At 42.1% G+C, this 6,828-nt stretch overlaps 1 protein-coding gene across 2 annotated transcripts in view; it reads left to right on the forward strand.

The window, feature by feature from the left end:
• Nucleotides 1-4,966: 4,966 nt before the first annotated feature.
• The window catches only part of KANK4 (KN motif and ankyrin repeat domains 4), a 62,979-nt gene continuing 61,117 nt past the window's right edge, over nt 4,967-6,828 (forward strand). The window contains exon 1 of one of the 2 annotated variants that reach the window (XM_032217452.1): nt 4,967-5,208. The gene's annotated coding sequence lies outside the window, so the exon portion shown is untranslated. Of the gene's footprint in view, nt 5,209-5,621; nt 5,777-6,828 lie in introns of those variants that run through there. The other variant, XM_032217453.1, reaches the window with a different exon arrangement.

Raw genomic sequence — 6,828 nt, forward strand, 5'->3', positions numbered from 1 at the left:
CATGAAGTAATGGAGAAGCACCTCTGCTCTTCCACCTGTTTCTGCTCTGCTTGTACCCAGCTTCTGTTTGTTGTTTACTCTTTCAAAGCATAAGTGAAATATCAATGGATGGCTTAAGATCAAATTTTCTATGGCTAACTGTTCAATTTTCTTTTTAAAAAATTCCTAATAATTATATGCTGTGGAATTATGCCTATTGCTCTTGTCTTTATTCCCTTGGTTAAAAACAAATGGCTGAAATCCAACTTGTCCATGGAGATTCTCCATCATCCAAGTCATAGTTGTGTCAAAGATGTTTTTTCAGAAAGCAACTGGACTTTTTTTTCCATGAGAAAGAAGAGGAACAAGACCTTTCACTTCTCATCCAAGAAAGCTCCATCATGAAATCCAACTTGTTATTAATTGGGGGGGGGGGGGATAATCCATGCTTAATACCTTAGTATAGCAAAGGAGCAGGACAATCCTGATCCAATAGAAGGGGGTAGATAGATAAATAGAATTTGGGTGCCTGAAATCTGATCTTGCATTAATAAATTGTACTGTGCAACTGCCAAACATATTCCAAGAACAGACAAAAGGCCAAACACAGAGCAGGGTGCATACTTAACTGGCTCATTTGTATGGTTAGAACAACACATTTCTGAGCAAGCCTATGCGTGGTCATGATTTATTGTGTCAGGACGATAGGACAGAGACAGGAAAAGGCCCAGCCAATTTCTTGTTTTTATATCCTGATTCAATTAAATGTGCATAAAAATGTTTACAGAAAAAAAGCTGAACAAACTGCCCATTAAGAATTCAAACATATAAGGGAACTTTGAATGTATGTTGCAAATGTGACCAAGATAGGACTTTTTATCCTGCATAGATAGATAATGTAGATAGATAGATGGATGGATGGATGGATGGATGGACTGACGGATGGAGTTGATAAATAGATAGATAGATGATAGATTAGATAGATAGATAGATAGATAGATAGATAGATAGATAGATAGATAGATAGATGATAGATAGATAGATAGATAGATAGATAGATAGATAGATAGATAGATAGATAGATATTCAGAAGATCAAAAAGAGTAATATACATTTGAAACCAGAGATATTATTTTTGAACAAACAATTTGGGAATAAAAACAAACTGAAATTTTGTTTTTATATATGGCAGGTGAAAAAAACCAGGACTATCCATGAAATTCCAATTAAATTGATTTATTATTACTTGTGCAAAGCACAGGAATCAACCAACGGTTAGCAATATTTTGGCACTAGATAAGGGCTAATAGAATTCAAGGAAGGTTGAACTTAATCCATATAATAATTCTAGGCTGATTCCTCTTTTGATTCTGCCTCCAGATTCTGCCATCCTTCTCCTAAAATAAAGTATATGATGATAGTTGGACTTTTATATGCACAATGGTGGAAAGGTTTAGCATTACCTACAATGGAAGAATGGACGATAAAGTTGATGGAGCTGGCTGATTTCTGAACAGCAAAATTGACAGCTTTAATTGGAGAAAATATATTAATTTTAATGCTGATTGGAAGCTCCTCCTAAACTTTTTTTCATAAATGGAAAAAATATGAATTTATGTTGTATGGATTTTGTTATTAAAAATAGTAGATAACAGAGAAATGAAAGTGACAGTTAAACTTAGAGTAAAATCTTAATGTAAATGTATACTTACATATGTTGCAAAAGAAAATCAGAAGTAATTTCTTGGTATTTTTTCTTTCTTTTTCTTTCTTTCTGAACTTTTGGCTTTCTTTTTTCATTCTTTTTTTTTTTCTTCCTTCTGTCTCAATTATTAGTTGTTAGTTTTTGTCTCTTTATTTTAAAATTTTAACCAAGTTGTTTCAAAAGAAAAAGAAGTTGTAACTGGGCTGATGCTTCACACACACACACACACACACACACACACACACACACACACAAATATATGTGTGTATGTATGTGTATGTGTGTGTATATGCATATATATATGTGTGTGTATGTATATGCATATGCATATACATATACATACACATACATATATATTGTAATGCAGATTTCCTAACTGAGACAAATGAAGTAAAAAGTATATATATATATCTTTAATCTACTTATTATTTATTTATTTATATGTATGGTGATGCAGTGGTTAGAATGCAGCATTGTAGGCTAATTCTGCTAACTGTTGAGGGCAGTATGCTGACTCTGTAAACTGCTTAGAGAGTGCTGTAAAACTCTTTGAAGCGGTATATACGTAAGTCTAACTGCAATTGCCATTTAAAAAAGTATACCTGCAACTTAGATATATGTTTGTAATCTTCCTGTTAAGATTTCAGATGTTTGACAATCACATCTTAAAAATGAAGGACCTTGTGATGGCTAGTGATCCTGGAATCTCCTAGGATCAGGATGCTTCTGACATAGTTACCTCCTTGACAATTTTACGCCCTAAAAGAGTGATTACAGCCATCAACATGATTAAGAGAATTGAAACTAAGTCAACAAGAAGATTGGAGTGACATTTAGAAAGATACTTAAAACCAAATAATAGCTGTTAGTAAGGATAAGCCTTCATCTTTCTTTCATTTTACAATGTTTATTATCAAATGAGGTTTGACTATACAGACACTTTTTTCCTTTTAAAAACCCTGTAATCCCTTTCATCTGAGTGGAGTCCTCTGAGCATTTACTGGCTGGATGCCCTTCCTGATGCCTATGCGGAATTCACAGCAGATAGTTTCTCTTTGCACCCAGAGAGAGAAATATCTGCCACTACCTAGGATCAAACTGACAGCCTCCTGATTGTGAGGTGAGAGCTCCACTTCTAGCCCACCATGCTGCTCTGACTGTATAGACACTAAGACGATCAAACCAATCACACAATGCCATAGCTAAATATAGTATATGGGCACAGTGACGTCTGGCTGAGCTCACCCATTTGAGTTATAGCACCTGGACAATCTAAACTTCCTAAATCACTGTCAAGGTTGGACTGGAATGGCAGCAGCCCATGGAAACTTTTCCATATGGTGAGGTAATTTTTTCTTGGGCACACTTTATCCCCTTCAAATATTTACTTATGACAAGTTCAATTTTCCCTACTGGATTAAGAGCTTTGAAGTTGGAAGCAGCAAGGTTAAGGGAAGATTATTTTAGGAGCAGATGCAGCTGTAAAATATCACTCATGGAGTACACGCAAGCAGGGAAGTTATATTTTTTGAAGTTTTCCATAACATCAAAATGTTGACACTGTGACACTGAGAGTTTGCTTTGCCCCCAAAAGAGACCACATGAGTAGCTTTAATTTCCATTTATGTTTCTATCAATGCAATCTGAAGGTATAGGAGCCCTTGTTAAGCTTGGTTTACAGATTCAAAAAAAAAAAAGATTTCCTATGGATTTACACAGATAGTTTCCAACATGTACAATAGCCACATTAAAAAAAAAAAGCTGTGAACCCATCTCTCCTATGAGAGACAGCTTTGGGATTGCTGGAGATGAAAACACAGCCAAAATATAGGATAAAGCCGACAAAATTACGTCCCTATTTGTACCTAAGCGTTAATATTTGCACAAATTTCAGCAGTTAAGCTATCTGCACACACCTCCTTAAAGGTAAAGGTTCTCCTCGCACATATGTGCTAATCATTCCCGGCTCTAGGGGGCAGTGCTCATCTCCGTTTCAAAGCCGAAGAGCCACCGCTGTCTGAAGACGGCTCCATGGTCTGTGGCCAGCATAACGAAACAGCGAAGGCGCATGGAACACTGTTACCTTCCCACCAAACACCTCCTTAGGAAACTGCAATGTTGAAAAATAAATTTTAGGGCAGCAATCAGTAGATAGCCGAATTGGAACTTGAGAACTATTATGGGGGTACCTCTGGCTTTGCTAAATCAATATGAATCAATATGAATATGAATCAAACGGAAACCTGCCCATGTAGACTTCTTTCTTCCTGGATGCACCATTTTCTAGTCCCAAATGAAATAGGCTTATTTAAGGTGGACATTATGATACCTACCTCGCCTTCTCTGACCTTGGGGTCAAACTGTGTTGGAAGTATTATGAGAAACCCCTCAGCCCTTTAGACATCTATCTAATTTGATTCCAGGCTGGGGAAAACTGGTCTCCGAATGAGGTAAAATGGGAAGATCTCCCAGTCATTCATTCACTCTCCCCCTTCATCCTTCCTACCTGGGAAAGTCCTTGTTTGGCAGGTAAAATCAAGGGAGAACAGAGAACCTCTCTGAAAGCTTTTTGAAAGAATGGCAGTTTAAAATGTATCCGGGAACAGTTTTTTCACGAATGCCATCAACTCTGCTAAACAAATAATCAAACTATTATTGATCATCACTGTCAAACCATTCACTAAGGCTGCATTAGTATTACTATTAGTCTTCTCATCGTTCCTATCACCCATCTCCTCCCACTTATGATGGCAGGACTGTAACTTTGTTGCTTGTATCCTTAAGATTTATATTGATATTGACTGTTTCCTGATTGCTTATTTGTACCCCATGACTATCATTGTGTTGTACCTTATGATTCTTGACAAATGTATGTTGTCTTTTTATGTACACTGAGAGCATACGCACCAAAGACAAATTCCTTGTATGTCCAATCACACTCGGCCATAAATAATTCTATTCTATTACATTACATTACATTACATTACATTACATTACATTCTAGAAAGGCCTGAATACATCAAGTAACATGGAAAGACTCGGGAACAGCTTCCCTAGCAAATTTCAGCACTTTGCTTGGGACTCTGGCTGCCAAATCAATCTAACGTGCAACTCAGGAACGGGAAACGCATATTAATTTCTGGAAAGATTGTCTGAATTACAATCGCTAGAAGGCGGCTCTCGGGCCAAAAAGCTGGAGCCAGGGAGGGGAAGGAGGGAGGGGGAACGTCCCTTTCCTCTTTCCCTTTCCCTTTCTCGACAGAGCATTCTGGGCAGACTTCCCCGCAGCGAGCGAGAGAGCGCCGAGGCGCATTTCCCTCTGCCAGGAGAAGCCCCGGAGCAGCTCGCCGGACTCCAGGGAGCGCTGTGTCGCCGCCCGCCGAGGCGGGGAGCCGCAGGAGGAGAAGGCGGCAGCCCACCAGGCGCATCTGGACACGGGGAATCGAGGCGCAGCCTGCCTCGGGGCGGCTGATGGGCGCGCTCCGGCCAGCAGCCAGACACACAGCCCCAGCTCCGTCCTCCAGGTAAATCAAACTTGCCGGCTTCTTTGTGTGGATCTGCTCGGGCAAAGGCACGGGCCGCCCGATCTCTCGCGAATCAAATCCCCGCGGGACGATCTGGAAGGGCCCCCAGGCTTGACAGTCTCTAAGGAGGAGGACGAGGGGAGAAGACGGGCAGGGAGTGCTAGAGGGATCGGGGAGGTATCCGGGAATCGGGGCAGAAGAACTGGCGGGGCTGAAGCAGCGGGGCCCGAGACACGCAGCTTGTGGGGGGCGACCTTGGAGTAGGCGCCTCTCCGAAGGGTTGCACGGGCTGCCTTCCCCTCGGACGGCACCGGTCCTCGGATCTGCTCGCCCCCATGTACGGGCCGGCTGCCCCCTGCAGGTCAAACCCGAGAGGCTTCCCCACAGCTGCAGCTCTAGCGGGCTGGACTTTTTCTGTAACTGGCGGACTGCAGCCGATCTCCCGATCCGGGACTTAACGGAGATCTAGACGTCTTGCCTGCGATCCCATCTTTGTTTAGTTCGGAGCCCGCGATTCCGGGTCGAAGCCGAGAGCGCCGAGCAACTAACACCCCCTCCCCGTCCCCAGGTTAGTCTGGCCGCCCGGACCCCTTCCCGTTCGGGCGCTACGTATTCCATATGCCTGATGAGGGAGAGACGGGGAAATGGGTCGGCAGCCCCGATTCGGTTCTGTTGTAAAGACCTAGTCCTAACTCGGGGGGGGGGGGGCGAACGGGACGGCGAGGAAGGGTCTCTGGGAAAACGAGTCGCATTGGGTCTTTTCCAGAGTGGGATCAGTTGCAAGCCAGGTCGACCTATTTGACCTCTGCGAAACGACTTTGCCATTCCCCCTCCCTCCTCCCAAGGATTGGGTTTCTCCAATAGTATAGACTGCTGATAAACAGGACCAGTTCTGGGACTGGCCTCCATCTTAGATAGTAGAGTTAAGGTACAGGACTGCTGGAGACCTCAGTTGAACCCACTAATGATTTACTACCCCTGATTTCTTTGAAAATCCATTTCCCTTATTTGGACTGAAGGATGGTTTACCTGGTCTATTGTGATACGTGTGGCATTCAGCTGCTTTTGGGCTCCCTTTGATTCTGGGTATGAACGCAAGGTATTTCAGTTCTCAAACACAGCCTTTCTTTCGTGGTGTCTTCAAGATGCGTGGGCATCAGCTCCAGTCCACCTGCGCAAAGGCCATCTCAACATGCTTCTCCTGCTGAAAGAGAAATTGTGGGCAGGATCCTATTGTATCAAAGTTTTTGAGAAGTATTCCAAGAATTTAGACAGAAGCATGTCTGTCTGTCTGTCATCTATATACATCATCACCATCATCTTCTATCATCTCTCTCTCTCACACACACACACTCTCTCTCACTCTCTCTCTCTTCATCTCTATCCATCTCTTCATCTCTCTCTCTATCCCTCCCTCCCTCCCTCCCTCCAGCCAGCTACTGTCTGTCTGTCTGTCTGTCTGTCTGTCTGTCTGTCTGTCTGTCTGTCTGTCTATCTATCTATCTATCTATCTATCTATCTATCTATCTATCTATCTCTTCCTATCTATCTATCTATCTATCTATCTATCTATCTATCTATCTATCTATCTATCTATCATCTATCTATCTCTTCCTATCT

Source organism: Thamnophis elegans, chromosome 5 (genome assembly GCF_009769535.1).
Source record: "Thamnophis elegans isolate rThaEle1 chromosome 5, rThaEle1.pri, whole genome shotgun sequence".
NCBI lineage: Eukaryota > Metazoa > Chordata > Lepidosauria > Squamata > Colubridae > Thamnophis > Thamnophis elegans.